Raw genomic sequence first — 17,307 nt, 5'->3', positions numbered from 1 at the left:
TTCCCTTTACCTAATCGCTTAACCACCTTCCCATAGGTAACTTCTCTAATGCAGCACTTAAGGCTGTTCTGGTGAGGAGAAAAATGAAATATTATTCCCCATACCTTCAGAAAAATGGAGGGATTATTTTGTTCAAAGGAGGCGAAGGACTACGTGATTACGCAAGGTGAGACTTATTTTCGCGGAGGTTTCTGGGAGATGTAGTTTTTTACATTGCTAAGGCCTGCAGAAAGTATTGGGACTTAAATTGGTTATTACTATGTGCTGGAATCCTTGAAGACACATATCCTGTATTCGACTGTAGGCAGACCTAAGGGGCTTAGGCACCAAATGGACCAATACTTCGTTCCCTTTTTTCCCCTGGTACGTAATTGAACTGAAATTTCCCTTCACGCCGGCCCAAGGTCCTGGTCGTCCCGCCCTCTTCCTTTGGCCACGCCTCCCTCAGCCAATCAGACGCTCTCTAGTTCTCTTCCTCTGGAGGTAGGAACGCGAGAGGAGGGGCCTCATGGTGACTCCTCCCTCGGGGCTGAGGCGAGACTGGGAGAGGGCCGTGGCCTCGTGCGCGCGCGCGCGCGTGTTCGCTCAAGGAGCGCGGCAGCGAGTGCGCGCGCGGAGGGGCGGCGCGCCGGGCTGGGAGGAGGCGGGCAGGCTGGTGGGCCGGGCGGTCTACGGGCGGCCGGGAGCGCGCGGTGGACTCGGCGGCGGCTAGTAGTTAGTTAGTTGTTGTTAGTCAGTGTCAGTTGCTCGGCGGTGGCGGCCGCGGTCACCAGGAAGAGTACTGGACGGCCGGCGAAGGTAGTCACCGCGGCGGCGTGTGAGCCCCTCAGGTAACTGGGGCAAGGTTGCCCACGTCGCCTCCTTTCCCTTCTCCTCTCGCGCCGGCTTGTGGGACCTGGGTCGCCACGGGGTGAGGGAGCTGACCTGGGGGAATCCGGGCGGGGCGGCGTGGGGTCTGGGTGGCGCCGCCGCGGGGGCTTTGGCGGCCGGTGCGTCCGGCCCGGCGCGGGCTCTCCGGCCACGGCCACCCCCGCGCCCTGCCGCCCCCGGAGCCCGCTGGCGCCGCGCGCCCCCAAGCGCCCCCGCTCCCGCCCCTTCTCTCGGTGGCTGTGGCGGCGGCGGCCCCGGCAGCTCGGCGCCCCCCAGAGGAGGGAAAGTTGGGACCTGGCGGCGAGGGACGCCCCCGGGCGCGGCTGGAAGGCTGCTGGGGAAAGTGAATCTTGGAGGAGCCGGACGCGGTGAGGCTGGGGCAGGAAGGACTCCTTTCGCTCCTGCTAAGTCTGCACGGACATCCACCTCCAAACCCGGGAGGATCCGGCGCAGCCTGGCCAGCAGCGCCAGGGTGAAACCCGGTGACTCTTTGCCTGCTCACTTGGCTCTACGGTTTGTGAGCCCCCTAACGTGCGGGTTTCCTCGGTTTTGGGGGGATTTTGAGTGGTTCGTTGGGTCAGTTTTGTTTCTCCTTCACCCTTTGACTCGTCCTTTCTTGCAACTTTTCTCACCTCCCGCGTTGAGGACTTGCCGTCTGAGCCCCTTCTCTACCCCCTCCCTGTTGCCTGCACCATACGTCTGAGAGCTTGATTTCATTTTTTCGTCCTTTGACTGAATTAAAGACTGCTGAGAGCAACAGGAAAGAGGAGCCCTCCCACCTTTAAATGTTAACTTTTTTGCAATACGTTGTGTTTTTTAAGATCCCCGTTTAGGAATTTGAGAGCTGTGGAATGGAGTTATTGCAAGGTTGGGGTTGAGGGGATAGTGACGAGTTAAAGGAAAACTGATTTCATCTTTATTGGCCTTGTTATAGAAAACCTAATACATTTTCTTTTGCCTCTGTTAAATGTGGTAAGATTATACGTTGAATTAAATACTTGGAGATTTACATGAAAGGTTATATTTAGGTCATTGTATTATGTATGTCCACAGCTTTTCACCTGAATTGGGATTGCCTTGAGGATTCTGTTTTGGGGCCTACCTCTTGATTTTTGTTCAGCCACAACGCCTTTTTTTCTTTTCTTTTTTTTCCCCTGATAAACGAAATGATGTGGTAATGTGTATAGTCGGAGAACACATATTGCTCTCTGCAGTGTAGAAGTGAAAACCGTGAATTATCCACAGGGGTAAAACTTTCCATGAGCAATCTTGAATACTTGCTTCATGATGGCTTCTCTATAATCTCAGAACATTTCTAGATAGCTCAGTACACTGACTACCCTAATTACTTTCTGAAGTGCCTGGCACTTCTCTTCGGTGACGCGTTTAGTAAACTGTAATGGCAAGTATGGTACATTTACTTGACTTCAGAGATGGGAGTTGTAGCCTCGACCCAGAGATTAACAGTTAACAATGGAAGCAGAATTCATACCATTGCTAGTGAGTTTTGGCTATGACCAACTCACAAACTATGTGAAAAAAACAAACATCTTTCCAAAACTGTCAGAGGGGAAGAGGGGAAATATTTTATCATGTCTTTATTTTTGGAGACTCTAACATGACTATATTATGTGGGGAAAAAAATGTCATTATTTTCTTTAAGCCTTTTTGATGTGTGGTCCTCTTCTTCATCCTTTCCCCGCCCCCGCGCATTTATGGTTTGACATTTATGTTTGGCTGGGTTCCAGGATGGGAAGAAAAGTATTTTGGTGAAAGGAAAAGATAAGATTGCTTTGAACTATTATGATACTGTGACTATTCATTTTACCCAGAGATAGTACAGAAAAACTTCTTCCATAATTTTTGTACCCCATTAACATTCTGTCAGAAGTCATTTTTAAGAGTCTATCCTGAGGCCCATAAAGAAATAATGCCACTTCATAACCGTTCCTGACAATCACATTAAAAAATGTGTTCCTGGAATGTGTTGTATGTGTTCTCATATAAACATTTATCTTTGTACATTTATGATAATGTAAATATTTAAGTCTGAGAGCTTAAAAATTTTATTTGCTTATTTGCATACACGTTTTTCAACATCTAGCAGTGCCAACCATATTTGCCAAATAAGCATCATCCATAAATTCATGCTTTGGCACATAATAACTCTTCTAAATTGTTCCGTGGTGAAGCACCATGAGATTAGTGTTTGCTTCATAAGAGAGATTTGTTGTTGTTTTTAACTGTAATGATGCTCTGTTTAAGTGGAACAGGTGCTGGGCTCTAGCTGTTTGTGTTGAAACCTGCCAAATCATACTCTTTTGTTGGATGGATTATTTGAGTAATTTAGGAACCAAACTGTGGCCCCTGGCATGCCAAGTTGAGTTCAAGGCTCCATTTCACTGCTGCAAATTCCTGTTTTCACTGTTAAGAGGTAGTTGTGTGTGATGAGCCTTATTTTCTTATTGCTCTTCTCTTTACTTTAATTCCTACTCCCTACCTTCGTTCTGATCCTTTCATTACTGGAGCTCTTGGGAAAGTCTAGACTCCTTCTTTGCTGGTTTGTTTTCCTTGGAGAAATTCTAGTAACTTTCAGGCCAGGAATAGATAGTTCACATTTGTTCAGCAAATATTTTGAGTGCCTTTTAAGTGGTAAACATGGTGGTAAGCCCTGAGTATATGTACAATGATATGCCTTTTTGCAAGGAGCATATAGTTTAGGAGGAGAAGATAGCTGATAACCAATAATTATAATGTGGAGTGATATATAACAGGTGTAAGCAGATTCCTTTGGATGGAAGCACAGAGCAGGAGGGGTAGTTGACTAAGACTTGGGGTCTTGGGAGGGGCATGTCCCAAAATGCATCTTAGTGGGTTACCTGAGCTAATCTTCAAAAATAGATAGCAGTTAACTAGGTTCAGAAAAAGGGAAAGGACATTCTAGACCAGTGCTGTTCTGTAAAAATATAATAATACAAGTCACAAATGTAATTCACATATGTATTTTAAAACTTTCTATTAACCATGTTAAAAAAGGAAAAGGTGAAATTAATTTTAGTAATATATTTTATTTAAGCTGATATATCTAAAATTTTATTTCAATCTGTAATCACTATAAAAAAGCATTATTGAGATGTTTGACATTCTCTTTTTCATACGAAGTCTTCAGAATCTGGTATGTATTTTATACTAATACCACATCTCAGTTGTGTCTAGCCATGTTCAAGTACTCAGTAGGCACAAGTGGACAGCAGAGTTTTAGAACAGGAGCTGATGAAGTGATAAGAAGCCAAATCACTGAATGCCTTATGAACCAAACTAAGGAGCTTTAACTTTGTCCTGAAGGCTGTGAGGATTTAGTGGGGGGAAAAATTATGCTGTGATAGAATCATATTTGTGTTCTAGGCAGTGAGGTGAATGCTGGATTAGAGAAGGGCAAAACTGGAAGCAAGACCAGTTAGGAAGCCATATTCCTGATGAGAAATGATGAGAGATGTAGAAGAGGGGTGGATGTATAAGAGGTTTAGGAAGTATTATCAACAGGACAGGGTAAATAATCAGATTACAGAGTTGAGCAAGATTGAAGATTTAGCATGATTCCCATATTTCTGTTGTGAGCTACTGAATGGGGCAGACAACTAAGAGAAGCCAAACATCTGTGCCAGACAGACCAAAGCTGAAAAAAAGAACTATGCGAGAATTGTCACAGAAGCTGAGGGAGAAGAATATTTCAAGGACTAGGAGTGGACAGTACTGTATCCTGCCATGAAAAGGCCAAGTAAGATAACTGAAAAAAGTCCCTGAAACTTGGTGATTAAGTCATTTGTAACTTCAGCTAGAGCAGGTAGCTACATTGTAGTGCTTTGGGGGTAAGGGGGTTGAAGAGTCAATGACGGCTAGGAAGGTAGCTAATTGAGAGGGATACAGTGTTTTCAACAAAGGACTGAACAAATAGTATAGGTGAAGGGAGATGCAGGGGATTTAGAGAAGTTTACTCCTTCTACCCCTTTTTTAAATTAAGAGGATCTTGGGCATGTTTATGTGGGATTGGAAAGCACCAGTGGAGGGGAGAAATTGAAGCAGTGTTGGGGAGGTGGAGAGATGGGGGACAGAGGTGATTGATGGAGCCAAGGATTTGGAGACAGTAGGAGGGGATGGGATCCAAGGCATAGGTAGAGAAGTTGGCCTTGCGTAGGAGATGATTTTCCTTTTTTTTTTTTTTTGGCGGTACATGGGCCTCTCACTGTTGTGGCCTCTCCCATTGCGGAGCACAGGCTCCGGACGCGCAGGCTCAGCGGCCATGGCTCACGGGCCCAGCCGCTCCGCGGCATGTGGGATCTTCCCAGACCGGGGCACGAACCCGTGTCCCCTGCATCGGCAGGCGGACTCTCAACCACTGCGCCACCAGGGGAGCCCGATATTCCTTTTTCATTGAGCAGAAACGAAGGAGGTGAAGTTGGAGGCACTGTAAATAAGTTTCTAAATGATAGGGGCAGGAAGGAGAACGAATTGATGTGTCTTATATCATTTTTGAGTACCTGCTTAGAATGATGGGGAACATGGTAGAATAGGGATTCTTTAAAAAGAGAGTGTAAGTGTATAACAGCTTCCAAGGCAGTGGTGTGGGGGAGAGAGTCAGACAGACAGACTCACAACTAAGATAATGAAAAAGGATTGTTAGGTAGCATTGAGGACCCATTTGAGGTTGTAGACCTTGGATTTGTAGGGATACCAATTTGCATGTTGATTTTTCTCCAGCACTGATCACTCTGGGTATGTACAGCTGAAGAAACCATTTAATACTCACAAGAGCTCATAGGTAGGTACTGTTGTTATTCTCCTTGATTGTAAGATGAACAGCTGGCGTTCAAACCCTGGTGGTTCAATTCCAGAGCCCAGGCTGTTATCCACTGCTTTGCAGATGCCTGCTTGGTAGAAATACCTAAAGGGCAGTTGGTTGAGGGAATTAATGATGTTAAGGACTGACTGAAATGAACTGTGGAGTCCAGGTTGGTTCATGAGCAGGAATCATAGAAGGGGTGATTCAACTGGGAGAAAATGAAGGGCGTGAAAGTTAGAGGTCAGTGTGAAGCCGAAGAACTAGTGAAGAGGGAGCAAAAATATTAGCTTTTCCTTATGGATTACCTACTATATGCTAGACACTTTAATACCTTATTTCTAATCCTAACATGAGTGTTATTAATCTTACATCCATCCCTTTGTCATTCTCCTTCAGATGAAGAAACTGAGGATTAGAAAGGTTAAGTTACATATCCAGAGAGACACACACTATCAAGTGATACAACCAGGATCCAATACCCATTCTTTCTTCTCCAAACCATAGTGTTCTCAAGTAAGGAGATAAGAAAGAAAATGCAGTAATGATGAAAAGTGGTAGAACGACACTGGGATATTAAATTTAGGACTTCAAAAGTGTATCATTCATTTAACAAATGTTTGTTGAGCATTATGTGCATGCTAGGCATTGTTCTAGGTGCAGAGGTTATAGTAGTGAACCAAACAGACAAAAATCCCTGCCCTCGTGGATCTTACATTCTAGAGCGGGTGAGACAGACATTAAACAAAATAAGTAACTTGTTATACAGTATTAGAAGGTGATAGGTGCTGTGGAGGAAAATTAAGCAGGCAAGAGGGATAGGTATGCCAAGGGGTGTGTGCACTTTTAAAAAGGATGTCTGGGAAGGACTTGGTGAGGAATGAGCAAAGGCTTGAAGGATGGAGGTAATCAGGAGCACACTAGGTCTAAGAAACAGTTTGCATTGGCCCTGAAGCAGAGGTGTGCTTGGTGTATTCCCAAAACACTAGGAGGTCAGTGTGCCTGGACTGGAGTGAATAGTAGAGTAGAAAGTGGTTTCTACTTTGTGGAGAAACAAAGTGGAGAGATAACTGGGTCCAGATTACATAGAGCCTGTAGAACATTGGAAGGACTTGGGTGTTTATTTTTTGAGATGGAAACCATTACAGGTTTTTGAGCAGAGTGACATGATCAGGTTAATGCTTTAAAAACTTCACTCTGGCTACTGTGTTGAAAGTAGTCTAAAGAGGTGAAGAGTAAAAACTAGAAGATCAGTTAGGAGGCTCTCTTTAAAAATCTAGTTGAGGGTAGTGGTGTCTTAGACTTTAAAAATCTAGTTGAGGGTAGTGGTGTCTTAGACTAGGAAATTGATGAGAAATGATTGGATTTGGATATATTTTTAACTTTTTATTTTGAAATAATTTTAGATTTACGAAGGAGTTGCACAGATAATGCATAGAGTTTCTTTATGCCAGTGTTTCTCAGCCTCAGCCTTACTGACATTTTGGACCGGCTAAACCTTTGTTGTGGGGATTGCCCAGTGCTATACAGGATGTTAAGCAGCATCCCTGGTCTCTATCTATAGATGCCAGTACCACATCCCTGTTGTAACAATCAAAAATGTCTTTAGACATTGCCAAATGCCCCCGTGGGGCAAAATTGCTCCTATTAAGAATCACTGCTGTATACCCTTCATCCTTTTCTCCCTAATGTTAACATCTTACATAACCATGGTACATTTGTCAAGCTAAGAAATTAACATTGGTACAATGCTTCAGACAAACTGCAGACTTTATTTGTATTTCATCAGTTTTCCCACTAATATTCCTTTTCCATTCCATTATCCAAACCAGGATACTACATTGCTTTTAGTTGTCAAGTCTTCCTTATCTCTTCTAATGCATGACAGTTTCTTGGTCTTTCCTTACCTTTTATGACCTTGATACTTTTTTTTTTTTTTTTTTGCGGCACGCGGGCCCCTCACCGCCGTGCCCTCTCCCGCTGCGGAGCACAGGCTCCGGACGCGCAGACCCAGCAGCCACGGCCCCATGGGCCCAGCCGCTCCGCAGCACGTGGGATCCTCCCGGACCGGGGCACGAACCTGCGTCCCCCGCATCGGCAGGCGGACTCCCAACCACTGCGCCACCAGGGAAGCCCACCTTGATACTTATTTTTAAAGAGTACTGGTCAAGTATCTTGTAGGATGTTCCTCAATTTGGGTTTTCTGAGATCTTCTCATGATTAGTTACTGAGGTTTGAGGAAGAGTATCACAGAGTGAAGTGCCCTTCTTATCATGCCATAGAGGAGATCCATATTATCAACATGACGTCACTGGTGATCACTTTGTTAAGGTGGTTTCTGCCAGATTTCTCCATTATTTTTCACCTTCCATACTCTGACCATTAGAAGCAAGTCATTAAATTCAGCCCACACTCAAGGGGAGGGGAATTAAACTCCACTTCCTGGAGGCAGATGTATCAAAGAATTTCTGGACATATATTACAACCACCACAGTAATTGGTAAATATTTTGGGAGAGATACTTTGAGCCTTTGCCAGTATCCTGTTTCTGCTCACTGATTTTATTTATTTTAAAAAATTTATTTATTTATTTATTTTTGGCTGCATTGAGTCTTCATTGCTGCGCGCAGGCTTTCTCTAGTTGCGGTGAGCGGGGGCTACTCTTCATTGCGGCGCGTGGGCTTCTCATTGCGGTGGCTTCTTTTGTTGCAGAGCACGGGCTCTAGGCGTGCAGGCTTCAGTAATTGTGGCTCGCAGGCTCTATAGCACAGACCCAGTAGTTGTGGCACATGGGCTTAGTTGCTCCGCGGCATGTGGGATCTTCCTGGACCAGGGCTCGAACCAGTGTCCCCTGCATTGGCAGGCAGACTTTTAACCACTGAGCCACCAGGGAAGCCCCTCTGCTCACTAATTTTAGCATTCATCAGTAATCTTGCCTGCATGTACTGTTTATTTTCCCTCATTCTTACTACATTTATTAATTGGAATTCTTTTGTAAGGAAAGTTTGTTCCTTATCTATCTAATCATTTATATCAGTTCTAATTTATGGATACTTACTTTATTCTTAGGGTTATAATTCACTTGGTATCATTATTTATTTTGTTGCCTGAATTATTCCAGCTTTGCCCATTGGGAGCTCTTTTAGGTTGACTTCTGTGTCTTTTTGATGTGCTCCTATCCTTTGTATGTACATGTTACACTTCTTTATTTTCTGGCACTACTAGATGTTTCAGGCTCATCTTGTATTTTTCCTGCCTCTGCCCTAGACTCATTTCTTCAAGAAATTCTGATTCCTTTTATTGGAGAATTGTATTTTGAGGTCAAGATCTGGATGTTAGGTGTGCTTGTTGCTACTGCTGCTAGATGCTGTCAGTGGACAGAACTAGGAAATATATGTATGCATACTAATCTGTGTATCCACACATCTATATTTTTTTCGGTGTGTAAAATATATCTCTGACTCTAACTGGGTATGTTTTGATCCAACAAGGTTTGCTGATGGATTGGATGTGGAATGTGAAAAGAGAAGAGTCAAGGATGACTTCAAGGCTTTTGGCTTAAGCAACTGGAAGGATGGAGTTGCCATTTTCAGAGATGGGAAGACTGTGAGCAGAGCAGGTTTCTGGGTAGAGTTCAAGAGTTCTGTTCCAGACTGGCTACGTTTTTGAGATGTCTAAGAGACGTGTACTCGAGATGTCAAGTCAGCAGTTGAACAAATGAATCTGTAGTTCAGAGGAGAATGGTCCAGGTTGAATACATTTAGAAGTTGTCAGTATAGATAAGATCACCTGAGGAGTGAACGTAGCTAGAAAAGAGGTTCAAGGACTGACCCCAGGGCATCCTAGTCAGAGAGATGAGGAGAAGCAGTTCTGCAAAATGATAAGGATTGGGGTGTGGCTATAGGGTGGATTTCATATCTATTATTAATAAGCACTTTTTTAATACCTGTTATTGGCAAGGCACTGAGCCATTTTGGGAGTTAACATTGTGCCGTAAATTTACAATCTAGGATGAGACAAATTACAGACTGAAAAAGAAAGTAGCAGTGAAAGGCAACTACCAGATAATGGTTCAAATAACATTACTAGAGAAGCTTCTTAGAGGACATAGGCATAAGAAATAATGAACTCAAGCCTGTGCCAGCTACATATAAACACTAATGTAAATATGTATCAAAGAACTTGTCAAGGTTTCATTAAGCTCTTAGGTGGGTAATTGTGCCTTTAGTTATTGCTATCAATTAAACCACTCAGTGAACTGGTTAGGAGGGTTTCTGCTACACTTGACTTTTTTTTTTTTTTTTTTGTGGTACGCGGGCCTCTCACTGTTGTGGACTCTCCCGTTGCGGAGCACAGGCTCCGGACAAGCAGGCTCAGCGGCCATGGCTCACGGGCCCAGCCGCTCTATGGCATGTGGGATCTTCCCGGACCAGGGTACGAACCCGTGTCCCCTGCATCGGCAGGTGGACTCTATCAACCACTGCGCCACCAGGGAAGCCCTACACTTGACTTTTTAACTTTTATCTCTCTGCCATCTTTTCACAGTCAGTTGGATTCATCTTAAGACTGCTTAAAATAAAATGTTTCAGTGTAAAATCAAGCAGAATTGGCCTTCATCTTCTGCGAACATGCAACATTTTTGACTGCTTCTTTCATGGATAGTTTTAGACATTCACATTTGTCACTTGGTTACTAAAGTCACACCCCGATGCGATTATGGAACTTTACAAGTAATTTAAATGTCTAACCTAGTAAACCAAGGTTTTAGTAAAATATTTTAATTTCAACTCCTTTGCACTAAAAATGGATAGGCTTTCATTGCCAGCTGATAAAAGGTGGTATAGCATGAGAAAGGCAGATTGTACCTATTGAGTAATTATTTATCAATCACTCTCTAGGAACTTAAGAAAAATGAGGGGTTTATCTACTTTATAGCATAGGGGGCAAAAAATCACGGGATTCCATTCTCAATTCTGCCACTGAATGGTTGGCAAAGCTATTAACCATTTGTATGTACAGTGTGTTGTATTTATTAATTGGGAGAAACTTTAGCATATTAATATGCTGAGTGAAAAGAGACTCTGCCTTGAGTGCAAAGACTGTCTTATTAGCGCAGTTCCTAGCATGTAATGGATACTCAAATGGTTGTTGAATGAAGGAATTATGTAAAATACTTTACCCTTGTAAAGTAAGACCTGAAGAGTTATTTAGCTTGCTCAAGAAACCTTAAGATACTGAGAACTTCAGTTGTGTAAGTAAGAATTAGGGCAAAATAAAATAAATTTGTATGCTAACATACTCATTTTAGGCTAAGCCAAACAAACAATACTACTCTTTAAAAACATGATCCTTATGTATCAAGTAGCTCATAATCCTATCCTCCATGAGTAGAAAAGAATTCTGGTTCAGGAGTCAAGCAGCCTGAATTTGAATCCTTGCTCAACTGCTTACTAGCCATGGGCCCTTAAGTTGTTTCTTAACTGTGCTTCAGTTTCCTCATTTGTAAAATGGGGATAATACTTACACCTACTTTATGGGGTTGTGAGGTGAAAGAAGAATAATAGCAAGCATGTAAGTGTTTGATACACAATGTGTTTAATTTTAACTGTTATTTTAAAAGTGTTGAGAGAGTAATATTTTAGTTTTTCATTTTCTAGAAAATTATGTCTGCTGAATGATAACTAAAGGGAAAACAAAAACTCTATGTGAACAAGGAAAGAAGACTGATGGGAAATTATACTCATAGTAATGTGTTTGAACTATGAATAATAGGTTTTCTACTTTTTGCTGTCTCTATTTTTTTCACTTTTAATTTGTTTAGCAGATTTTATTAACTGTTTAACTATAAGACACTGGGCTTTCATGAGCATATTGCTTTTTAGAGAGTCAGCATTGCATTGTGGTTAAGAGCGTGGATTGTGAACCCAGACGGCCTGGGATTGAATCTCATCTCTGACGCTTAATAGCGGTGCGGTCTTGGGAAAATTACTTTATTTCTCTATCCTTAGTGTTCTCATCTGTAAAATTGGGATATCGATAGTACCTACCTCGGAGGGTTAATGAACTAATAATTGAAAAGTGTTTAAAATAATGCCTGGGGCATAGTAAGTATCATGTGCTGTTGAATAAAATAATGGTAGAAATATTACATTTAAAAATTAATGAAAGATTTTAGCTTTCCAGTATATTTATAAGTTCACCCACATTACGTAGACTATTTCGTTTCTTATCTTTTAGAGAAAAGTTTTCCTCATAATCCCCTATCTCTCCCTCCCTAATCTTCTTTGGTTCCCTTGATGATGGAGGAGCAGGAAAACTCTTTCCTCCTAAATCCTTTATATGACAGGAGCACTTTGCATTGTTTAAACTTAGGATTCTCCCCCACCCATAATTTTCATAAGAGATTGATTTACTTTTGTTATTACACGGGAAGATGCCATGGTATACTTCTTAAATATTTTGAAATAATGAGTTGAATATTTCAAATGCTGAGAAACTGCCTTCTTCCCAGGTGTGAAACAGTTTTTATAGATTTTATTTGGGTATGAAGTAGGAGTAATTGTGGGAGTTTGTGTGAAAGAAGATTTAAGGCATTGGAGAAGCAATAAAAAGTATTTTCCTAATGTCAGTTCTCTCCTTGACTTGAGAAATTGTTTTTGCAGCAATATCCTTAGACTGTTTTTCAGCATTTGCCTTTGGGGACTGGCTGCATTCACAGTGTTAAACCTCAGAACTAAATATTTCAGGTAGATTGCCAGTTCTTAATTCAACTATGGTCCTGAAGTTAAAAGAGGTTGTTGGTTTCCAGATTCAATGAAGAAGTTAATATAAGGAGAGAAGAGAATCCTGTAGTTTGATAATCTTTTTCTTCTATATAGAATAAGACAAAGTATACATTGTTTCTTATATACTCCTTTCCTTACAAATGCAGCTTGTGGAATGATAGCATCAGTGAATATGTAAGTTGCACTATAAGCAGCATAGAAATAATATATAAATATAGTAGTTCCTAATTTAGAGAGTTGAACTTTAATTATTGACTTAGATTTTATTTCACATATATATGTTTATTAAACATGTGCAAATAAAATTTGAATCCTATTATAAATGCAACTTGTAGTTCTGTTGTCAGTTTTGCATTCCAAAAGTCTGTTAAAAGATCTTGTCGTCTGGAAAAGGATGTGTTTTGTATTCTTTTGTAAAAGGCAACTACAGGGTTTTATGTTGCAGGAATGTTGACCCTCTCTTCTCTTATCTCCTATGGGACTGCATGGTCTGGGTTTTCATGGACTAGCTGTCTGACTAGGAAACCGAATCCTACTGTACAGATTTCCTTCTAATTCTCTCTGTCTTTTTTGGCTTCAGATCTGAAGTAGAGTTTGATATTACCTATTATACTATACATCTTTAAATTTTATGATAGAAAAAAATTAGCTTTTTAAAAATTATGTAAGTTTCAGGTGTACAGCATTATAATTTGACATCTGTATATACTACAAAGTGGTCACCACCGCAAGTCTAGTTCCCATCCGTCACAATACTGTTGACTTCCTTCGCCCACTTTGCCCACCCCTTAATCCTCTTCCCCTCTGGTAACCACTAATCTGTTCTCTATATTTTTGAGTTTGTTTTTGTTTTATTTTGTTTGTTCATTTGTTTCGTTTTTTTTAGATTCCATATATGAGTGAAATCATATAGTATTTTTATTTTTCCATCTGACTTATTTCACTTGGTATAATACCTTTATGGTCTATCCATGTTGTCACAAATGGCAGGATTCTATTCTTTTTTATGGTGAGTTAATAGTCCATTGTGTTTGTGTGTGTGTGTGTGTGTATACACACACATATACATTCATCAGTGGACAGTTGTTTCCATATGTTGGCTATTGTAAATATTACTGCAGTAAACATAGCTGTGTATATATATCTTTTCAATTAGTGTTTTTGTGTTCATCAGATAAATACCCAGAAGTGGAATAACTGGATGATATGGTAGTTCTATTATTATTATTATTATTTTTTGAGACATCTCCATAATGTTTTCCATGGTGGCCGCACCAATTTACAGTCCCACCAACATTATACAAGGGTTCCCTTTTCTCCACATCTTGTCCAACATTTGTTATTTCTTGTCTTTTCTTTTTTTTAATTTTTTTTGTTTCTTGTCTTTTCAATGATAACCATTCTAACAAATGTGAAATAATATCTCATTGTGGGTTTGATTGGCATTTTCCTCATAATTAGTTATGTTGAACATCTTTTCATGTGCCTGTTGGCCATCTGTATGTCTTCTTTGGAAAAATGTACTCAGATCTTCTGCCCATTTTTTAATCAGGCTTTTTTTGTTTTGTTTTTTTATTCTTGAGTTGTGTGAGTTCTTTATATATTTTGGATATTAACCCCTTTTTGGATATGTGATTTGCAAATACCTTTTCCCATTCAGTAAGTTGCCTTTTTGTTTTGATGATGGTTTCCTAAAAGCAGAAGCTTTTTTAGTTTGATATCCTGTTTGTTTATTTTTGCTTTTGTTTCCCTTGCCTTTGAAGTCAGAACACACAAAACATTGCTAAAACTGATATCAGTGAAATTACTGCTTTTGTTTTCTTCTAGGAATTTTATAGTTTCATGTCTTACATTCAAGTCTTTAATCCATTTTGAGTTAATTTTTGTTTCTAGTGTAAGACAGTGGTCTAGTTTCATTCTCTTGCATGTGGCTGTTCAGTTTTCCCAATACTATTTACTGAAGAGACTATCCTTCCTCCACTGTATGTTCTTTGCTCCCTTGTCAGAAATTCATTTACATATATGTGTGGGTTTATTTCTGGGCTCTCAATTCTGTTCTGTTGATCTGTGTGTCTGTTTTTGTCCTGGTACTATACCATTTTGATTATTAAAGCTTTGTAGTATAGTTTGAAATCAAGGAGCATGATGTTTCCAGCTTTGTTCTTTCTCAGTGTTGTTTTGGCTATTTGGGATCTTTTGTGGTTCCGAACAAATTTTAGATTTGTTTGTTTTTGTTCACTGAAATGTGCCGTTGGAATTTTGATAGGGATTGTATTGAATCTGTAGATTGCTTTGGGTAATATGGACATTGTAACAATATCTGTTCTTTCTATCCATGAACACAGAATATCTTTCCATTTTTTTGTGTGTCTTCTTCAGTTTTTTTTGCTGTGTCTTACAGTGTTCATTGTACAGGTCTTTCATCTCCTTGGTTAAAGTTATTTCTAGGTATTTTATTCTTTTTGATGCACTTATAAATGGGATTGTTTCCTTAATTTCTCTTTCTGATAGTTCATTATTAGTGTATAGAAATATCACGGATTTCTGTATGTTGATCTTGTATCCTGTAGCTTTACTGAATTCATTTATTAGTTCTAACAGTTTTTTAGTGGAGTTTTTAGGTTTTTTTAACATCTTTATTGGAGTATAATTGCTTTATAATGGTGTGTTAGTTTCTGCTTTATAACAAAGTGAATCAGTAATACATAGACATATATCCCCATATCTCCTCCCTCTTGAGTCTCCCTCCCTCCCACTGTCCCTATCCCACCCCTCTAGGTGGCCACAAGGCACTGAGTTTATCTCCCTGTGCTATGCGGCTGCCTCCCACCAGCTATCTGTTTTACATTTAGTAGTGTATATATGTCCATGCCACTCTCTCACTTTGTCCCAGCTTACCCTTCCCCATCCGCGTATCCTCAAGTCCATTCTCTAGTAGATCTGTGTCTTTATTCCCATCTCGCCCCTAGGTTCTTAATGACCATTTGTTTTTTGTTTTTTAGATTCCATATATATGTGTTAGCATATGGTATTTGTCTTTCTCTTTCTGACTTACTTCAATCTGTATGACAGACTCTGGGTCCATCCACCTCACTACAAATGACTCAATTTCGTTTCTTTTATGGCTGAGTAATATTCCACTGTATATATATGCCACATCTTCTTTATCCATTCCTCTGTTGATGGACACTTAGGTTGCTTCCATGTCCTGGCTATTGTAAATAGAGCTGCAGTGAACATTTTGGTACATGACTCTTTTTGAATTATGGTTTTCTCAGGGTATATGCCCAGTAGTGGGATTGCTGGGTCATATGGTAGTTCTATTTAAAGTTTTTTAAGGAACCTCCATACTTTTCTCCATAGTGGCTGTATCAATTTACATTCACACCAACAGTGCAAGAGTGTTCCCTTTTCTCCACACTCTCTCCAGCATTTATTGTTTGTAGATATTTTGATGATGGCCATTCTGACTGGTGTGAGATGATATCTCATTGTAGTTTTGATTTGCATCTCTCTAATGATTAATGATGGTGAGCATTCTTTCATGTATTTGTTGGCAATCTGTATATCTTCTTTGGAGAAATGTCGATTTAGGTCATCTGCCCATTTTTGGGTTGGGTTGTTTGTTTTTTTGATATTGAGCTGCATGAGCTGCTTGTAACTTTTGGAGATGAATCCTTTGTCAGTTGCTTCATTTGCAAATATTTTCTCCCATTCTGAGGGTTGTCTTTTCGTCTTGTTTATGGTTTCCCTTGCTGTGTGAAGGCTTTTAAGTTTCATTAGGTCCCATTTGTTTATTTTTGTTTTTATTTCCATTTCTCTAGGAGGTGGGTAAAAAAGGATCAATCTGTGATTTATGTCATAGAGTGTTCTGCCTATGTTTTCCTCTAAGAGTTTGATAGTGTCTGGCCTTACATTTAGGTTTTTAATCCATTTGGAGTTTATTTTTGTGTATGGTGATAGGGAGTGTTCTAATTTCATTCTTTCACATGTAGCTGTCCAGTTTTCCCAGCACCACTTATTGAAGAGGCTATCTTTTCTCCACTGTATATTCTTGCCTCCTTTATCAAAGATAAGGTGACCATATGTGCGTGGGTTTATCTCTGGGCTTTCTATCCTGTTCCATTGATCTATATTTCTGTTTTTGTGCCAGTACCATACTATCTTGATTAATGTAGCTTTGTAGTATAGTCTGAAGTCAGGGAGCCTGATTCCTCCAGCTCTGTTTTTCTTTCTCAAGATTGATTTGGCTATTCGGGGTCTTTTGTGTTTCCATACAAACTGTGAAATTTTTTGTTCTAGTTCTGTGAAAAATGCCAGTGGTACTTTGATAGGGATTGCATTGAATCTGTAGATTGTTTTAGATAGTATAGTCATTTTCACAAAGTTGATTCTTCCAATCCAAGAACATGGTATATCTCTCCATCTGTTTGTATCATCTTTAATTTCTTCCATCAGTGTCTTATAATTTTCTGCATACAGGTCTTTTGTCTTCTTAGGTAGGTTTATTCCTAGATATTTTATTCTTTTTGTTGCAGTGGTAAATGGGAGTGTTTTCTTAATTTCACTTTCAGGTTTTTCATTATTAGTGTATAGGAATGCAAGAGATTTCTGTGCATTAATTTTGTATCCTGCTACTTTACCAAATTCATTGATTAGCTCTAGTAGTTCTCTGGTAGCATCTTTAGGATTCTCTATGTATAGTATCGCGTCATCTGCAAACAGTAACAGCTTTACTTCTTCTTTTCCTATTTGGATTCCTTTTATTTCTTTTTCTTCTCTGATGGCTGTGGCTAAAACTTACAGAACTATGTT

The 17,307-nt window shown here is 40.2% G+C and overlaps 1 protein-coding gene across 3 annotated transcripts in view; it reads left to right on the top strand.

Annotated features, from left to right (window-relative positions):
- Window positions 1–35: 35 nt before the first annotated feature.
- PEAK1 (pseudopodium enriched atypical kinase 1) overlaps window positions 36–17,307 on the top strand; it is a 299,273-nt gene continuing 282,001 nt past the window's right edge. For all 3 annotated transcript variants that reach the window (XM_079912000.1, XM_079911999.1, XM_079912001.1), the window contains exon 1: window positions 36–166. The gene's annotated coding sequence lies outside the window, so the exon portion shown is untranslated. The remainder of the gene's footprint in view (window positions 167–17,307) is intronic.

Source organism: Stenella coeruleoalba, assembly GCF_951394435.1.
Source record: "Stenella coeruleoalba genome assembly, chromosome: 2".
In the NCBI taxonomy this organism is placed as follows: Eukaryota; Metazoa; Chordata; class Mammalia; order Artiodactyla; family Delphinidae; genus Stenella; species Stenella coeruleoalba.
Note: the sequence above shows the minus strand (reverse complement) of the source record. Positions and strands in the feature narration are given on the sequence as shown.